The sequence below is a fragment of the Manacus candei genome, unplaced genomic scaffold (assembly GCF_025592945.1).
Source record: "Manacus candei isolate 608988 ecotype Guabito, Panama unplaced genomic scaffold, ASM2559294v1 h1tg000237l, whole genome shotgun sequence".
Lineage (NCBI taxonomy): Eukaryota > Metazoa > Chordata > Aves > Passeriformes > Pipridae > Manacus > Manacus candei.
In genome coordinates, this window is record NW_026138285.1 from 26,185 (window position 1) to 46,313 (window position 20,129).

Sequence of the window (20,129 nt, forward strand, 5' to 3'; positions counted from 1 at the left end):
AATGACTATATAAATTCTAATAACAACTATTGACAAAGTCGGCAGTTCCCCTAGGCTTTCCTACTGACCCCAGGGAGCTGCCACAGTGATGCAATGTCTCAGCTGGTCCCCTGGAAAAATCCACAATATGATGTTTGCCTCCACCCCATCCAACCACAGAGGATCTGCCTCTAGGGACTTGCTGGAAGGACGGTGGCTGAATGGATGGTTCCCCATTCACTGCTCCTTATGAGCAGGAGAGGACCTTTCTGACAGGTCACTGAGGAAGGGAAAATGACCCTATTTTCCTGGACAACTCAGGAAAGTGGCTTCCACACCCAATGGGTGTCTTGTATGGCCCCTGGTGGCAAGACACCAGTGTTTCAGGTCTCATGACACCCCAGGAGTGGGAGATCTACATATTTCCAGGTGCTTGCTCATTGATGCCCAGCTCCTCACTGCTCAGCTCTAATAAAAGTCAGTGTTGCTCCTCTGTTTGCCTAGCAAGTGTTTAAAGCACAGCACCTAGTAAAAAGCCTGCACCCAACTAAGCAGGACATTTGAACCTTGACCCATGTTTCCTAAGTATTTAATCTCTTTTTGGTTCACTAGCAATGTCTACAGTTAACTTGACATGGTGGTGTGTCTGCTGTATGTTTGCAAGCAGACACGGGTAGCTGAGCTTTTTAAGACTAAAACTGAGGGAATTCACAGTGAGAGTAGCCAGCTCACCATTCTCTTACTGTTGTTTTCTAGAATTACTGTCAGAAATAAAATTATTTTGAGGAAAAATTTCCCTTCAAAATCATCCTGATATTCTGCATTTTAGAGCATAATACATTATATATTTCCATGGATCTTAACACTTCTGCATTAAAAATAAAAAAGAACCAAATTATGTCATCCTCTTTGCACTATAACAGGGGAGAGTTCTGATGTTGTATAAATATTGTCACTGCAAATGTATAGGAAATTGCTTACCACTGTGTACTGCATGTAATTCATTCAAGAGTTACTAGTTAAAAAAAAAGGTAAATAGTACTTTTTTTTCTGGAAGGAAGAGAGGACATACATAGAAGAACCAAGACTTTTGCCTGGGAAAGGTTTGTAGAATGTGGTGCACACTGCCTTACACTCTTTAGTCAGGAAATATAAGATCTAGGGTGTGATGGCAGAGGTATTTGTGGATTTTTCTCTGTTGTTGCTGAATCTTTTCCGCAGAGCTTGAGAAGCAAAACTTGCGTAGCACTGTACTGTTACCGCCAATGAAGTAGCTCCACCATCTGGGTTTTTTTAGAATTGCCTTTCTTCCTCTATTACACTAGATTGTATAGATGCATCTTTTTTATTTCACTTTTTTTAATACGTAGGAAACAAAAGTAATTATAAGATAAAACTGTAAATGTGAGTGAGAACATACAGCTGTTCCTGGTGGTCCATCCAGCACGAACTGAGGCATCTTTGTTTTGCAAGTGTTCCATCATTTTGTGTTATAGCTACTAAAATCTTTGGAATTCAGTGTCTCCAGAGATAAGAGTGAAGTGGAAGAAAAGATTTATTCTAAAAATATATTTCTGAGGCACATATTATGATAAAATTTCATTAATACCAAGTGGATTTATTCCCACAATACAAGGGTATGAATAAAAAGCAGATTCAGAGTGGAAAAGTAAAACTACTTTGGTGATAGAATTAATAAAACCAGTGCCTTTATAACTATCACTTGTTTTTATTGTTAAGAGTCTCAGCCTAAGTTCTTAACACCCTGATTTCAAGTAAAAATCCAGTATGTAACCAAAAATTTCAAGCAGAAGGAAATCAATTGTGCTGAAATCAGCCTGGCAGCAGAAGAGCATAATCAAACCCAAAACTTGCCCAGAGTGTGGCTTCTCCCAGTCTCTCCCACATTAGTGTAGTTTGGGCTCATATTACACCCTGAAAGTCTTAATTTTTTTCAAATTTTTCTGTATTTTCCTAAATCCATTAGTTGATATGTATTAATGGTGAATACACACACACACATACGATTTAATTCAGGTGGGCACATTGAGTGAAGACAAACTTTTCAGAGCTGTTTCAGAGTTCCAAAGGCTCCTGCTGGCACTGTTTTCCCCGGGGCTCTCTGCTGGTGCTGCCCTGCCTAAGGCTGTGACAGAGAACTGAGCAAGGCAGGTCCAAGTGGCAATGCCATCCGCTTTGTCACCTCCCCACAGTCCTGCTGTCAGCCCTTGCAGAGTTTAGGGCTAAGCAGCTTTACTCAGTCCTTCCCACCCTTCAGTCAATATGTGCACTGCTTCACAGGGGACTGTACAACGGGTCACAAACAGCCACCGACCTCAGAAAGATAAAATGTATATTAGCAGCCTCAGACCTCTGCAGACTAAACAGAGAGAGAGATAGTGGTGCCCTGGGTGGACTGCTTTTCCTATTTGTAAACTTGCCTGCAGTGGCTAAAATCCCACGTAGAGCCCAAAATGATTTTATAAGTGTTTTACTGGGCATAGCAGGAGATGGAAGAGGGCAATAGTCATTGCTGATATCATGTCATAAACAAAATCTTTCTACCCTTTCTTATATAGGAGATGTTGTGGAAGCAAATGGACACTGACAGTCCTGTTATTTAGTTATTTCTGCTCCTACCACAGCTTTTCTCCCATTCCTGCTTTTGATTTTTGTTGTCTTTTGTGGCACCCTTCAGGATGAGAAGGAAGAGGAAAAAAAAGAAACAAAAGTAGAAAAAAAAGTAATCTCCTCATTTATAGAAATTGTACAAAACCCAACAGTATTCCTAACAAGACCACTCTGAAGTTTTATGGACTTGCAGATCTTTGTTTGCTGGTGAGGAAATGGATTTTTCACTGCAGACCATGAGCAACTGTCTTATTGCCCTCATACATATAAACTGTGGCAGAGTCCATGACCTCAGAGTTGCCGCAGTGATCATCTCACTGCTTTGATTAACGGAAGGACCGGTAAGTTGATGTACTGAAATCAACGAAACTCAAGTCAATGAGAAAAAGAAGTGGCCCAATAGCAGACACAACATTCATTCCTCTTGGATAGCAGTGCCCTCAGTACTGCACCTTGTTTGGTTGGAGGAGGGCAGATCCCTGCCTTCATTCAACATCCACACTTGCTCCACCAAGTTAGTAGATTTTTTTTGGCAGAACAGAAACCTGAAGTCTAGGAAGCACCTACCTTATATGCCCACTGTATTCTTCCCTAAGCATTTTTTCTAGTCCTAAGTTTTATTAGACTGGTCCCTATCCCTGGGTTATATTGAGTCAGCATCCAGCCCAGGACCCTATTCCAAAACACAGGCTGCAGAGGCTCACAGAGCCCAAGTCCCAGAGCAGGGGTCAACAATCCCAGTCCACCCTCCCCTTGCCCCTGGCTATCAGCCAACAGGGCACTGGGAACTTACCCAACCAGAGGTTGCATCTACATCAAATATATTTAAAAGTCACCATCAAATATATTCTTCAGAAATCCATTTAGTTCTGGTTTGAATCTGTCTATACCCCTGGCCTCCACAACAGTCCATAGCTAAGTGTTTCATTGTTTAACTGTTGGTTGGGTGAAAAAGTAGCTATTTAATTTTGTTTTAATCTTTCAATCTATCAGAGTTTTTAAAATAGGATAGAAAAAAACCCAGACAACTAGTTCTTAACTCTCTCATGAAATCAAGTTGAAGAAAAGGAAGCAGCTTGATTTGAGATGAGATCAGGCTTCCAGAAGGACTCTTTAAACTTTCCTAATTTAGTTTATTTAAGCCCAGTGAAATGAGCTATGTGAAAATAAACAAAAAAGTCTCAGGCTTTAAAGAATCAAAATTACCAGAAGCTTCTGCTACTAGAAAATTCCTCTATTACATATTTGGCAGCAAAGTGGCTGCATAGACAGATGACATGCCATTAGAGTCCATATAAGTAACCACTAGGGAAAGCACCTGCTGCAATACAGAAGATGTTGTTAGAAATACAAAGATCTGATTGAAAAGCAATTTATATTCCAAGCAAATGCATAATAAGAGAAGATATGCTACCCCATGTAGAGCTTCCTGCAGAGGAAAGTGACACACAATAGAAAGTAGTTAATCCTGTGGAAATAATTAAACAAGATAGAGGGGGAAATATATTTTAGAATATACAGTACTTAGCCAAGACATGGCTGATTCAGCTTTATGAAAAGAGATTCAGTCCTTTTGGTCACAGAGTCTTGCAATTTAGAAAAATTCTTTAAATTAAGAAATAGAGAGAGGGATACTGAGTCTAATTCAGAAATCAGATCCTGCTATTTCAGTGACTGCAGCTGCCTATTGCTGAGTAAAATGAGCATGAGCAAGAAATTCTTGTTTTTTTCAGAATAAATATTACTGCCTTCCTCTCCTAGACATCCCTGTTTCGGAGAGAAATGGGAACAGAGAGAGCAAATGCTCTTAAATTCACTTTTTTATACCAATAAAAACCCCATGAATTTGAAGTCAACCTGTGCTTTCTGCCCTATTTCTTCCCTCCCCTGGATGTTAAAAGAAGGAATACTATTAAAGCTGGCAGGAGACTGAGTCATACCCTGGAGTTATATATGGAGAACTGGGACAGTGATGAAGAAAAGAGGTAAGATTGTCTGATTTGTACTGCTCAGCATATAGCCAAGAGAGGGCAAAACCCAAGCTGGAAAAGGACAGAGCAGAAAATCTTATGACCTTTGAGAAGTTGAGCACCTCCTTTCTCCTGGCAGAAGAGAAATAACTGACAGCTGTGTATAGGGATAGACCTTAGGAAAAATGAACAACTGACATGATCCTGGTAAGACTGGGACTTCCTTTCAAGAAGTGTTGTTTGCCCATAACTCTTCTTATCCCCTATCCCCCTCTGGTAGAGTTATGCATCTGTACCATGTGGCCAGGGCATGTGGTCACACTAATGTGATAAATCAGTGTTTAAATCTAAGATGTAACTTCTGATTGTAGTGGATGCAGGAACAGATAAGACAAGAAGATGCAAATATTGAAGCAGAAAGAGTTTGTTGATGTATTCTGCACTGCACCTATCGTCTAAGGCTTGAAGAAATATCGAGGCAAAGCACGGGAGCTGAGAAGTTTCACTGACAAGTATGTTCATTTTTTTGTCCTCACAAATCTGCTTCTCACTTCTTAGTCTGTGCATGTTTATGTTATCTAGAAGTGTAGTCTCAAGGCTAATGTTTTATTTATCCTCCCTTGTCACTGAGTCCCTGAAGGGTAAAACCACACAGCCTTGTAAGGGTGAAGCTCTGGGCAAGACTGCAGGAGCTGGCAATGGGATAAATTATGTGCCTTATGGTCTTGGGACCTGCAGCTGGACTGTACCCTGTGAAAGCATTGCTATTTCTCCCTTAGGAACTGGAAAATCATGTACAGAGCCAGGATGTTGGCTGGGCACAGCAGAACTGAAGGATTTGTCTCATGCTCAGCCCCGTGGCACCGCTCTGGTGCTTGGCTGCAGGGGGGATTGTGCCTGTTTCTAAGGTCTGATGCACAGCTCAATACCACAATTTTAGTGGTTGCTGGTGAGGTCCTGAATACCAGCTCAGAACTGAGTTTTCAAATAACTGACTGCAGGTTCTTTACCTCCAAGTGCTTTTGCAAACAGAAGCAAGAAAAATTCTTCACAATGATAACAGCAAGAATCTGACTGCAATCTGCAAGTCAGATAGCAACACAAAGAGCATTTCATCTCCTTTGTGATTAAGAGTGAGCCTGACACATGGAAAACAACCAGACCACACAGACAAAGGAACATTGGAAATAATAACCTTTAAAGAAGCACATCTGAAAAAAATAACTCTTCCGATGTTTAAATTTGACTAGTGAGTACAGATGCCAAATGCATTTCAGGAATAGCTCAGCAATGACTGAGTACAACATTTAATTAAGTGATTATATAATCAACCCTCTGTTTTATGAAGCAATAATTCAATTCCCAAGTGAGTAAGCTAGGAGGCTGAAGGTCAGGCAGTTTATCACAATGAAGGAATCTGATTACTGCTGAGGAAAACATAAGGACGATGATGTTACTGTTAAAATACTTGCTTAATTAATATAAAATTAATAACTCTATTTAATAAGTCTTTATAGCAACACATAGCCTGCCAGAAAGATTTTCCATGTGGAAGTGGTGGTTATTTATGGCCACACAGAATGTGCGGGAAGTTAATGATGTCACACAGTCAATTTATTGGGGATAAAATTACAAGAGTCATTTTATCAGGGAATTATATAGTTCTCCTCCTGGAGTGTAAGTAGACAAGAGACCCCACTTATGCTGTAAAAGAGAGATCAGACAAGGTAACTACATTGCTGGAAAGCTTTACAGTGGATTATTAACAAAAATTCCACTAAATTAGAGGTTCTAGCCCCATTGAGCTGTGGCTTCATATATACACAATGTATGGTCAGGGAGATCTCATCAGCAGTTGGTGAAAATGCATATATTATCAACAATATATATGAAGTTGTACCAGCCACAAGACTTGCTCAGAGAGTAAGCAATGCCTTGTGCAAACAGGGTACCAGAAGAAGGTAGGGAATGAATCGCGTTCATTTATGCATGTTGGATTTTGTTTACAGTTCTGTTTAGATTATTTTAGTAAAAATTTCAGTGAGTCAAAGTAGGAATTAAGCATAGAGGGCATTTTTGAAAGACATTCAGAGTAATGTGGATGGAAGAATGATTACTGTATATGAAGGATCAGAACCACAGGAAAAGCAAAAGGAGAAAAGAGCAAAAGGAGCACGAATTTTGGTAATCAGCTGGGTATAGGGACAGATTAAGTTTAAAAGAAAAAGAGATGCAGGGACCAGGGCAATTAACATACCCAATTGCAGTCTTCAGAGCTGAGTGAATAATGACTTTAGGAGAGTGTAAAACCTCCTTTTCACTGTTGCTATTGCATTTGCAGAGGGTCAGGAAATCCATGTGCAGACCCAGCATTTCTGACAGGTACCTGAGGTGTCCAACCTGCCATAAGATCTCTGGATATAAAGAAAGAAAATTAAAAATCAAAAGAGTCTGAGTGTTGAATTTAGCCTATTGCAGTAAATTCTACTTTTATTGTGTCACTAGGATATTAGGGGCTCTATTATATGCTGGGTTCCCAGGATGGACAGTTCAATGGACTGCATATCATGTAATCATTGATTTGGTGCCTTGAAATAGAGATTATAGGGAAAGCTGCTGGGGAAAATAGCAGTAATAGAGACTGAGACTGGTTACTAGAATGAGGACAAAAACTATTAGGTTGCAATAATTTCATAGGAAAGTGTTCTTAAGTGAGGGAAAAGGAGTTTATGTTCCATGTAGAAGAATCCCTGCAGAACAGTTTCAGCTTATTAGTACTAAATTAACCACAGCAAATGAGTGCCACTATTGTCAATGACCTGGCAGTTTATAAGCACACTGGGGCTCAGTTTTAAACTAGTTCACACACATAATGAAAGTGAGATGGAAGATGAAAGCAAGGAAATCCACCCAGAAGTCGCAGCTCCAAATGCTGCTGTAGAAGGGTGGGTGTTCTCAAGGATGTGCACATAGGTACAGTGAGATTTGTCTTGCTTCTGGAGGGTGACCACTGACACTGAAATATGAGGTTTGAATAGAGCAGTGGTAACCCTTAACAGAGAAATCATTAAGGCTATGCACAAGTTGCTAAACAAGATAAAATTTAACTCTTCTGAAAGAGACAAGCCAGGAAAGGGATTTAAAAGTGGGAAAGTACTAACATAAAGTGATGTGGGGGAATGACCTAGTGAATAGGACAGGCCCTTTAGACTTATCGAAACACAGAGTTATTAAGTTTGGGAAAGACCTCTAAGATCATCAAGTTCAACTGTCAGCCTAGAACCACTACTACGCTCAATGCTAATCCATGTCCTCAAGGGCCATATCCATACATTGTTTCTGAACACTTCTAGGGATAATGACTCAAACACTTCACTGGGCAGCCTGTTTCAATGCTTGACAACCCTTTCCATGAAGAAAGTTTTCCTAATACCTAATCTAACCTCCCCTGGTGCAACTTGAGGTCATTTCCTCTCATCCTGTCACTTTGTGCCACAACACAGCCCAGGATTTCCCTGTGTTGTGTCCCAGAGAGGCCCTACACAGAGTTAGTCTCTACTGTGCATGCCCATGCCAGGGCTACAGGACAAGCTCGTGGACTGGTCAGCTGGACCATCCTTTAAGTCAGGGGCATCACAACTCCCATCACTCTAGAGTCTGAAGCCATGCTGCAATAGAATTACTGTCCTGCAAGTTATGGCCTGTGATGGGTGCTCTACTAGCTTCTTTCATGTAAGTGTAGTAAACCTGATGGGTAGGTCACCAGGCAGGATGACCCCACAGCCCTTGGTCAAAACAGCCCATATGGTCTTGTCCCTCCATGTCTACCTGTAATGCCATAACTTTGTACCCATCCTCAGCCAGAGAGGTGGCTGGACAGCATACTTCTTCATCTGGTGAAGAACAGCTGCCACGCACTACTGCTTAGAAAAAGAAAGGTAATTTATTTTCTACACAGTGTTTTGCAACATTCTCTGATGAGACTTTTTGGGTTGTGCTGATAATCACAGTACAGTCCCCTTCATCTAAGGTCCATTGCCAGTGTTGATTAAACTCCGAGTTCAATGAATCTACACTTGAAGTTTGGATGTTCATAGGACTTCAGATGTCAAACTGGCAACCAAATAGCCAAAACCAGAAATGGTAGAAGGCCACAGGCAACACAGAACAGATTCTGATGCCAGTTTCCAGGATATATAAACAAGGTAAATATTAACCTACAAAGACAAATATTAACCTATTAGCCAGGCTCTCAATCAACTCTTGATGTACCAACATCAGATACCAAAGAGTGTCAGATACTTTTATGCCCTTCTTTGGCATTTTTACGCTTCAGCATTTTCCTTCTCAAAAGTTTTACAAAAGCTCTGAATTTTTAACTCAGATTTTAAAATGCACCAAGCTTCCCAGATAAGACGTCTAACAATGTTAACGATGGCTGGTTTCAGAACTCCCAGTAGAATTTGCATGCAATTAATGTTCTCCTCCTCTGAACAGAAACCTAGAGGTTTGCAAAACACGCCATATGTTTGTCAGTTTGCCAATGAATCAAGATGTTTTTGCAGCCTTCTGAGTTTCAATAATTAATGGTAATGTCTAAAACCTAAATCACAGTGCAGAGGCTCAGAACAGAACTTTTGCCATGTCCAGTGTTGTTCAGCATCATCAGAGTGAGACATTTCAGGTGAGAAATAGAAAGTTTGTACTTACTTCCCTACCTGATCTCCTAGACCATCATCATTACTCCTTCCAAGATATCTGACTGGATTCCTACAAAAGGCTTACTTATTATGGAAAGTAATGCTATTACCACAGCCCAGGCTTTGGTCTCAAACACCCGAATGTTCAATGCTCCAGCATGATCTGCTGGTTGATCTTGGTGAATAAAAGACATCTAATGGTTTACAGGTCTGAAAATATACTTTATTCTCATCAAGTGGCTGGTTATTTGCTTTAACAGACTATTAGCAACCAGTTAATACAATAAAGTTAGGAAAACAAAATAAATCAGTTACATTTTAAAATTGTGTTCACAAGCAGGAGGGCTAATTTTTATAAAGCATGTTTTTACAATTATTATTTTTAAATGTAACTGCTTAAAAGACCAATACAGAAGAGAATACTTAATGTTAATATCTCATATGCTTCTTTTCTTCACCCTTGGGTAAATCATCTGAGACCTCCTCTGCTTCCACACTTGTGCATGAGCAATCCTGCTCTGGCTGTGAATTTAAGAGTAGGTTTCTTTTCTTTGAGGTGATGATTTTGTTTTTGCTAGGCTATTAAAAGTCTTTTCCTTTATTGATTCCCAGCTGATCTGATCTATTGCAGTCTTTTTCCCCAGACAGATCTAAATTTGCAGTTCAAAATGACTAATAAAGAAGGAAATTCCTTAACTATCTATAAGACACCGGACTGCTTCCCCTCCTTTTTCCCCTCCAGAGCAGAACTACTCAGGAAGTATTTTAATAACCATTATAATGTTACCTGTGTTTCTACTTCAGAATTTTAAACATCACTTGAAATGGGTTATTTTTAAACTTGGCTAGTATCATGCTCATTTTAATATTATTCATTAAATGGCTAATTTGTACAATTGATGAATTTAATTTATATCTAGCCTGCCATATACGTTAGCAGTTCTCAGGATCAGCATATTTTTAATTAAGCTGTGGATTTTTCTCAAGTGTACCACAATAATGCTGGTGTCATGTTGACAGGAGAGAATATGTGCTTTTGGACTTATTAGTTTTAATAATGCTTTCCAACACTGCCCCTGCACAGAGTATGGAGTACATTAAAATATTCAGAATAATTTCTTCAAGAATCAGCCAGTTGCTCCTGCCTGACAGAGGCATGGGATATACCAGTACCATTTGGACCACTATCATCCTTTCAACCTCTGGGGCAAAAACACTCCCTAACAGCATGCAGCATGATATGCAGAACAACGTAGACTGGAACTGCCAGGAGATTTTCTGGAAAACAGAGGAATTCAAACCCTATCATGAGAACTATCACACACTAAGGGATCATAGGCATTTCATTATGTGATCCTCTTTCATTTTAAAGATGATACTGTCAGCAGCAGCAAAAAAAAGTTTCTGGATTAAGCCATCTCTGAATATTTCTGCATTTCCTATTAAACAGTGACTGGCTTGCAGTGCATTCTTTATTAAATTGATGTAGCATCACTAAATGGACTGCCCAGCACAAAAAAAAAAAAAAGAGTGTTAACTCTAAGTATGGCTTGCACCAATACAGTTTATTTCAGTTTGAAGTTAGCAGTAGAAATCCTGGTACTGATAACATCTAAATCCTATTAAGCCTCAATTCGAGACAATACTATTGAGATACAACCTTGGCAGCAGCAAACACAAGGGTTTCCTTTAAAGATTCACTATCTGTTTTGTAAAAGCTATACCCAGTCCACCTCTACATGGTCATTTTAAACCAATTTTAATCTAAAAACTTTTGTTCTTCTTTTTGACACTCTGCTTTCCACCTCCATGAAAATAGTAATGAAAAACATCTCTCTTCCCTTAAGAAAAAGATGGATTTGGAAAAAAAACCACTCCATGATTACTTCAGAACTGAAAGGTTTTCTCTTCTAAAAAATGGGACCTATGAGCAATATCCCTGTCCAGTACCCAAGATTATTTTATCTGGAAATGCTGGTACAGTGACTTCTGAGTACTGCAGGTTAAGTATCTCGTAACCCCAGACTCCCACTTCCCATTGGAAAGCTCTCAGTTGCCTGCCCCTTTTCAAACCTTCCTGCTCTGCTGCAACACAGTGGGTCCACCAGACAGGGGACCTTGCTGTCCATGGGACTCAGGTTGGGCAGGATGACAGGCCTGCAGGGAAGGGTAAGGAAATGGAGAACTGGCACTAAAAACCCACAGGGAAGAGCTGAGCAGAAAAATTCTGACAAAAACCAATTTTCCATTAAAAATTGCTCATTCAGGAAAAGGAATGGTGATATTCACTCACCCTGCAGGGGCTCCAGCAGAGCACCGTCTGCTTTCCTGTCGGTTCACCCTCTCCCCTCCTCTCTCTGCTAAACCTAGCAGTCATCAAAATCCTGCAGGCTGAAAAAACTTCAGGTTTCCCAGAAGGGGACCATGAGCTCAAAAACACTTGTGGCTGCAGGTCATCAACCAGGACTCACAGAGTGCAGAGCTGGGTCCCACAGTAGGAAGCAGCGGAAGAGGTACCTCATTGATATCAGAACTTGAACTCCCCCAGTGATGTTGCCTTCTGAAAGCCTTGAAGTGAGACATTTTAGATAGTTTTATAATAGCTTCCTTTAAGAAAATCCCTGCTGAGGGGAATGTAAGAAGTTGTTTGAGGGTTTTTTTGGTCTGAATTTCCCAGAGAACGAACAGTCTAGCTTTAGTCTGGATTTAAACAGGAAAATATTTTTCAAAGTACTTTTTTTATTTTAAACCAAGTTAAAGTTTATAATATCAACTCTACAATCACAGTTGAAATTTTCTATGGGAGCAGAGAGAGAACAAATGCAATTGAACATGAAGACATCTGATAATTTCTCCTGTATGGAGAAATCTTTGGTTGTTCTACAACTGCCATTTGGACCTTTAGGTCCTCCTTTTCTCATCCCCTATGCATGAGAACCACTTATAGGATAAGGGAGTAAAAAGACAATACCTACACCAGAATGTCTGCCTGCTACAACAACCCCTCAAAGTTCTGGGTAGCCACAACCATAACCCTGCTTTAAACCTTATAGGCAGGTCTGATCCAGGTCTTCAGCTAGTTAGAGAAGAAGTGAAGTGAGAGAAGTTGGAAGCGAATTGCAGAAATGACCTGAACATACTTTGGTAACTGGTCCACAAGATCTACCCATCCCACATCCTCTGAATTCTGCAAGCAACACCCCTTAAAATTTTTCCTCCATGTCCTTGTTGGTGTTTGAGAGTTATCAGGGCTCAGTAGTACAGCTTAGGAATTAAAACAGAAAACAGTGCACTCTTGAGGAAGAACTGGGAGAACTAAGTGTACAAACCCTTATTGACTCTCACTGTCTGATGAAGGCACAAAAATGAGCAAAGAGAGGCAGATTTTCATATTGTCACAATGAGAGGAATAGAAAACTTGCTCTCTGCATCTTAAAAGCTCAAAGAAATGCCATCACCCTGTAGAATGCTCTTATACATGCTAAGTGCAAGAACATATTTTGCAATGACACGCACAGGACTGGACCAAGAGCTTGGGAAGTACCTCTACACCTGCTGCAGTAAGAGCAGGCAATTGTGTCACTCTGTGTGGTGCTGCCAATGGTCAGCAAAACGACCAGGCTGCTGCAGAGACTCTCAGGACAGGGGAGACCAAGCACTTCACTTTGTCAGGGAAGGCAGTGAAGGAACCTGCTGCTGACTCCTTTATGGGAGCAGCATGATATTCCTAGGGGAGTGAGAACAGCAGGCGAGGAGGAGGAGGAGGCCCTCCAGAGCATCCTCCAACAGCGATGACTGCTGCCATGGCAACAGCAGCTATGTGGGAGAGGAGGAGAGAGGCACCAGCTGTGGCTGGGTGATTGTTTTTCCCTTATTTTCAGCAGAACTGCTCATCACTGTGTTGCTGTGTTTGAAGGACGAAAGGGCAGATGCCCCTCCACCAGCAGTGCCACCTGGGCAGGTCTGCCCATGGACTGCAGGTAACTATGCACCATTCTGAGCACAGGGTGCTCCCAGTCCCCACTAGACCCTGAGCTCCCTTGCACTATTTTCACTCATTTAACACAATTCCTCCTTGCTTTCTGTAGATGTGAGATAAAAGAATACCTTAAGTGCCCCCACAGTTGAAATCTGCTAACTACAGGCACGGTCTGCTCTCAGCTGCATCAACATGGACTCCTGTAGCTTCATCCCTACTCCAGATTTAGTTTCTTATAACAAAATCATTCTATCCTGGAGCTTCTTGGATCAAACTCTGCCCCTGGCATGACACCTCTGATCCTAGCCACAGTTGCCTAAGGAGTGTGCTAAGACATGCTTCATCCATTCTCAAAGGCACCTGCAGAAGGTAAGTTATCCACAGATAGGGAGGCCACTCATGTTCTGGAAATGCAAGCCCTTGGCATCAGATAGGATAAATTGCCCTCTGAGGGCAACAGGGAGCCACTACTCAACCAAATTAAAGTGCAATATTCAAAGCCTAATGTTTGATGAAGTGACTCTCATCTGCAGAGTAATGTTGCCTACAGACCTACTGAGTCTCATTCATCTCACACAATTTACTCCCATTTCTTGCTCCCTGCAGCTGAGTCAATGGCTCACATTTTCAGGGATGTGCTACAGCCTCTCATCAGCTTGGGGGCCCCATGGAAAACACAGCTAAATATGGCCCTGCTTCCTCATTGCAATATGCCAGTTTTAAAATACAATGTGTTTTTCCCAGACAGAAATTATCTGAGCAATGTGATTAGCAATCGTACCTATAGGGCACATTCTGAACTCCAGTTATGGCATGATTGCCCAGAGAGTCCATTGAAACTGAAATAATCCATTTCAGTACATTTACCAATTATCATGCAAGGATGAGTAAGAAACAATTTGCTGTTTAAAATCAGCAAATGAAATCAAGACAACTTTCATCTTTATGAGTTTCATTTGATTTTCCTGTACTCCAGATGAACTCCCACCCCTCAAACCAGAAGTCACAAGTGATTAACATATATATATTCTACTGAAAGGCACCAAGGGCACTAAATTAAATCTGCAGTGCTCTCTCTCACTCAACCACATACATAAATGGTCTGGAAGCCTGTGCAAGGCTTCCTACTGAAGTGAGATTGCCAGCCAGTCTAAAAGCTATTAGTGCTGGTTAGAGAGTTGCAGAATGATTTAGCAGAATTTTAAATGATTGCTGCAGCAGCATGCTCCACACTGGAGACCGGACACTGTTCTTGGAAATGCTTTTGGAAAAAGCTTATGATTTAAAGTTGTTTGACAGATCTCTTGGTGTTTGGTTTGTTGTTTTTTTTTTTTTGAGGATCCTACTCAGGCACATGCACACTTATCTTTTCATGATTTGCCACCAAACTTCCTGTATTGAAGACTGATCATGTGTAATGCAAATGCTGCTCATTTCAACCCTTCCTGCCTTCCTGTAATTATCCATGCCAGCAGCTGCTGTGCAAATGAATGTTTTTAAGAAGGGTCACGGGTCTACTAACATATCAAAGGGCAATTCCAGTAATGAGTGACAGTTGTACATCATTTAATACTGCACTGACCTGAGGCCTGGGTCTAACTAAAGGCTATGAGAGAGTAGGATTTTGCTCAATCCTGGTAACCTCAGTCATCATCTTGACAAGGACTTTACCTCATCCAGTCACTTAGGTTAAGAAGAAACCTTTTTTCTTTTGAATGATGACAGAATTGTCTGTGTTGGGAAAACCTTCTTATTTTCCAACATAAGTGGTAACTTCCAGCAGGATTGTCTCTATGCAGCTTGTGCTAGCCAGTGCACTGCTACAGGTTTTCTCTTCCTAAGTTCAAGTTTGGGCAAATGTGAATCTGGGAATACACAACAGGAAAATATGAGAGTTACATGGAAGACTTATGATTTGCCTGCACGAATCCAAGCAGAGGTGAAAGAAAGCTTGTATACTATAGAAAGACATTTTTACCTTTTCTCACTTGCTTCTGTGAGTAGATTTACATAGAACACTTATCTATTTAGCTGATGTTTCCTTGCCTGGTTTTAGAACTATATAAATGGCCAGGACTTGAAACTATAAACTCAATTGATCAAGAACTACAATGTTTCAAACAGAGAAACGCTGATGTTGATTCCCCAGACTCCATAAGCCTTCAGCACTTAGTAAGGGCAAGGCTTTCCTGAGTGTCCCTCCATGTCAATTCTGCCAACCAGCAAGATCTTATTCCACAAAACACAAGCCTTTGTAATGATGAGTACTGAGGTTGTTACTCGGATGGAACATCCAGTGTCAAATGGTGAAGTCTGTTTCATGGTCATCTGCTCGTCCTTCTGGTTGGTGCAGGTCCATCCCCAGACCATCTTCCACTCCTCCCTCCTGTTGTAACACACACCTCTGCCTCATTTCCCACCTTTGTCTTTCAATGTTGAGCATGTCTTTGCCTGCATGTGATACACCAGGATGGTCAAGAGCTGACAGAAGACTGATTTTGTGGGTTCGTTGTGGGAAGAAGAAGAAAATCAGTTTTTCAAATCTGGGTTTTTTTCCTAGCTTTATATGTAGCCCACAGAACCCAGATTGGCAGATAGTTTCCTCCCTTTTCAGCATGAAAAGCACTTTCATTGTGAAGCCCAATCTCAGAGGAATGCCATGAGGTGTCACAACATCATTAGGAAGTTGTTGGTAAAAACCATATAAAAGACATTGAGCTGTAGCCACCAAACACCACAGTAAACTGACAGACTTTCAAGGGCATTGGACCTGACCCTTAGAAAGCACTAAGCATGGGAATACATAATTCCCCAATAAATCCTCAGTCTCCAAAAGGCATGTGTTTTTTTGTGGGAGGGAAAATTTGGAGAGTGCTATGATGAGTTGTGATGATATCTAAAGCTACCCTGTCTGCTAGTATCATCTTTCATAGAGAGCAGGATTGCACCAGAGCTTCCCCTTACCAGCTTACATGCTAAACATGGTCAGCCTTCTCAGAGGACTCACTGTCCTTTGTCAAGACCAGAGAAGTCCATCACAGTCTAAAATCAAATACCTGCTCTTTACTTCAAGTGCACCGAAAGTCCTGGCACCCCATCAATTGTCAGAGTTATTCAAATGCAATCCAAAAACTCAGTAAATTCTGTATGTTTTTCTTTCCCATTTTGGCTTCCAGTCAGGTTTGGGACTGATGCCTGGCATCCCTACCCTGAGCTGAAGGGATGGTGCAAGCTTCCCTGGTCCAGCACTGTTGCTCACCCACTGACCCACAGCGAGCAATGGGCCAGCTGTTCCAGAGCTTTTCACAGTTCAAACTATGTCTCAGGGCTGGTTTTGGCTTAGCTCCAATTTCACATTTTCTGGCTTGGCCAAGTCATTATTTCATTCTCCTTGTTATTCTCTGCTCCTTTCCTTGATACCATGCCACAAGGGTTTTTGTCTCAAGGCCAAAGGCAACTACACAGACACTTCTGAACCCCTGATAGGGGGAATGTAATAGCCATCCTAGGGATCTAGTCAGAAAACTTCCTTGCTGAAGCACACAAACATGATTGTCAAGGAGCTGATGCAAATAGGACTCCACATTTTTAAATCTCATGCAATAGTGAAAGTTCTCTTTCACATTCCTGGAACTGTAGAGATGTGCCAGCTTTTCATGGGCCTGACCTAGCAGTCAGAAAGAGAAAAAAAAGCCCACCAAATATATTTTCAAGATGTAAGGATCAAATCTCCATAATTAAATTCACTGACAATTGGAAACAGGGCATAAACAGAGCTACAGTGCCTTAAAGGAGAGAACATATTTACTTGTGTGTCTGCTATGGCCTATGAATAAACTCTGCTTATATTTAATATTTTCTGGGTTAGATTTCTGCAAATTTGAGTGGAAATAGCAAATCCTGGCCCAGGGCCCAAGGTGCAGCGGGCAGAAGGATGGATGAAGAAATGTGAGGAGAGGTCCATAACAGAGAACACTTGGGGAAAAAAAAAAAAAGAAAAAGAAAAGTTGCAAGAACAAACCACCTCAAAGCTCAGAAATGCTGATTTTGTAATCAGTTACAGAGAGACCAATTTCTTCCTCTCTTTGCAACTGTGTATATATATACATATATATACGTATATATATACACACATGCATACACACATGCATACACACATAGATGTGAGACTATAAGAAGCTGTAGGAAAGCACTGACTTGTGTTTCTGCTGGTGCAGATTATGCATCTTTTGAATGGAGAGGGGATTCTGCTTCTGCTGAGAACATGTTAAGTCTGTGTAACACGTAGGTACCATTTTAGTGTATCTTTGTTAGCTCCCCTTCTCCCTTCCCCACACACACACCTCTTATATGCTGAGCACAGCATCATTTGATATGAAATATCCCTTTGGTCAGCTGGGGTCGGCTGTCAAGGCTATGTCACCTCTCAGCTCCTTGTGCAGCCCTAGCTTGCCTGCTGGTGGGGTGGTGTGAGGAGGAACAAGGGCCTCGATGCTGTGCAGGCACTGCTTAGCAGTAACTAAAACATCCCTCTGTTAGCAACACTTTTTTTTCATCACAAAAACAAATCATAGTACCATACAAGCTATTGAGGAGAAAATTAACTGTATTGCATCCAAACCCAGAACACAATGGCTCCTGAACTGATAGAGTTTGTTTGCTTGGGTTGGTTTTTTGAGTTTTTTTTTTAGAGGGGTGGGTATAATTGTTTTTTATTGGTTTTTTTTCCTCCAGACATACATTTATTTAGTTTTTCTGAACTCACACTCTTGATCGTCATGTTTCTGTAGTCATCCCGTATTTGACAGACACAGACAGATACCAGCCAGCTCTGGTTCAAGCACACAAGGTAGGAGGGAGGAAAGGATCAACCACAAAAGCCCCATGCTCCTGGCAATAATTTCACACCTCTCTTGAATCCCAGTGGGAAACAGAGTCCCTGCCTCATGGCCCATGAAGGGAACAGAGTTATCAAGGTGAAGCCAGGCACCAGCACTGTAGGTCCCCAGGGTTAGGAGAGGCAAGTTTCACACTACTTTGCTATGGAGATGGATATGAGAAGGAACAATTAATAGATCTACCACCTTCTGCTTTCCCACTGGGCCACACATCACACAATAGAGCTGATAGGAAACCCTGAGGGGCTGCAGAGGGTTTCAGATTGAAAAATATTTCAATGGGTATAAAATTCCTGAACCAAACAACCTGCAAAAGCTCTGCTGTTTTTTCAAACCCTGGTCTCTTATCTCCGAACAGTCCTTCTGAAAATTTCTTTTGTGCTTTCCACAGCCTGCTAAGATTATTTATTTATTTATTTGTTTTTACCAGAGCAGTATCAACTACATGGTTGAGATTTAGCTATCAGACCATTTTTTATGCACAATGTAGTAGAGCTGTCAACAAGAACAGATGTGTGGGAGGGTTGAAGAAAAGGCCAGGCACCTAATGCAAGAAATATTTAGGTCCTTTCCCATGAGTAAAGCCTGAAATCTCCTAGACAGTTCACAGGCAGTGTTGTTCACAAGAAACTATGTGCATACCGAACAGAGTAGAAGGCTTCAGAAGGCTGATCAGCGAATCACACAGCCACAGTAACTGCTGCCTATTTTTTGTCTCATGCATGTACACTCTCAAAGCAGGGCTGGGAAGGATATCTGAAAAACTACTGCTGCTGCCAGCTTCATTAAATAAAACACATCTTCCTTGGAAAAAAAAAAAGGAACAGAAATGTCATTTGCTGACATTGTCATTCCCTGCTGCCCAGTAAATAAACATAACGTCTATTTGTCACCATGGAAACATCTTGCATGATCCAAACTATGCAAAGGAGAGGTATTTGAGAAACTCAGAAGACTGAGAAAATGAGCAAGTATCTAACCTAAAACTTCATGTTGTATCTCTTTGCGCTTTGCTATTTTTTCTTTTCTCTCTCGAGTACAAGCATACTTATTTTAGAAAACGCAGAACATGTTTTGGAGACAAAGCTTAATATTTGCTTAACATGCTGTATCTACTGTGCCTAGTGTTTTCTCCCTCTTCCCTGCCAGGGAGAAGTGTGTAAATAACCGCCTTATTTGTACATCTAAAAGGCACTTATTTCTCCAGGGACACTGCATTTATTCTTCTCATATTATGCATCAAAGTTAGAAAGGCATTGCCACAAGCAACATAAATGATGTATTGATTTACATCAACAAAGCTCAGCTTCTGCTCACATTGTGTAGGCAGTCACCTGGAGATGTGACAAACATGTCTCCCTGGGACCTGACCATCCTACCTGCTTGGGGACAGATGCCAAGGTGGCCCCATGCTAGCTCCTCTAAGTCCCATAGAGACATGCCTTTCATTTACACAATACATAAGTTACTTAGGACCTGGGTACCTCCTTTTGCACTTCCCCTATAGCAGCTGTTGCAAGATCAAGGTGAAAACAGTCTGTTCTGCTTGAGTCTTTCATCATAAGTGTTACAGTAACCTGCAGACATTGAAAGAACACTAAAGTTCATGTGAAAAGACATTCTTGTTAGTAGGATTTTAAAGAGCTACAGACTTGGGAAGATGTGTCCTCCTGATACTCCATACTATCTCCTGAGACAAAGGAAATCAGAAGAGAAAACATTTGCATTAATGAGTACCCCTAGACAAAATAATTTGTCACTTATCTTAGACAGGAAGCCAGCATCACACCCAAGGATCACGATCTTCACAAAATGTGCATGTAAGCAACATCTCGAACATTTAATTTGGAAGTATTTGTGTTCCCTGGAATAGGAGACAGTGCAGCTCACGGCGTTGGCAGCCAACCAGCATGATGACCGCAAACAGCATTTGCATTTCTACCTACAGTCCAGCTCAGAAAGTCAATGAAGG

At 41.1% G+C, this 20,129-nt stretch overlaps 1 long non-coding RNA gene across 2 annotated transcripts in view; it reads left to right on the plus strand.

The window, feature by feature from the left end:
* The first annotated feature begins 4,283 nt into the window (after positions 1-4,283).
* LOC127464572 (uncharacterized) overlaps positions 4,284-20,129 on the plus strand; it is a 33,747-nt gene continuing 17,901 nt past the window's right edge. The window contains exons 1-2 of one of the 2 annotated variants that reach the window (XR_007901450.1): positions 4,284-4,595; positions 4,952-5,092. This is a non-coding gene — a long non-coding RNA (uncharacterized LOC127464572). The remainder of the gene's footprint in view (positions 4,596-4,951; positions 5,093-20,129) is intronic. The other variant, XR_007901451.1, reaches the window with a different exon arrangement.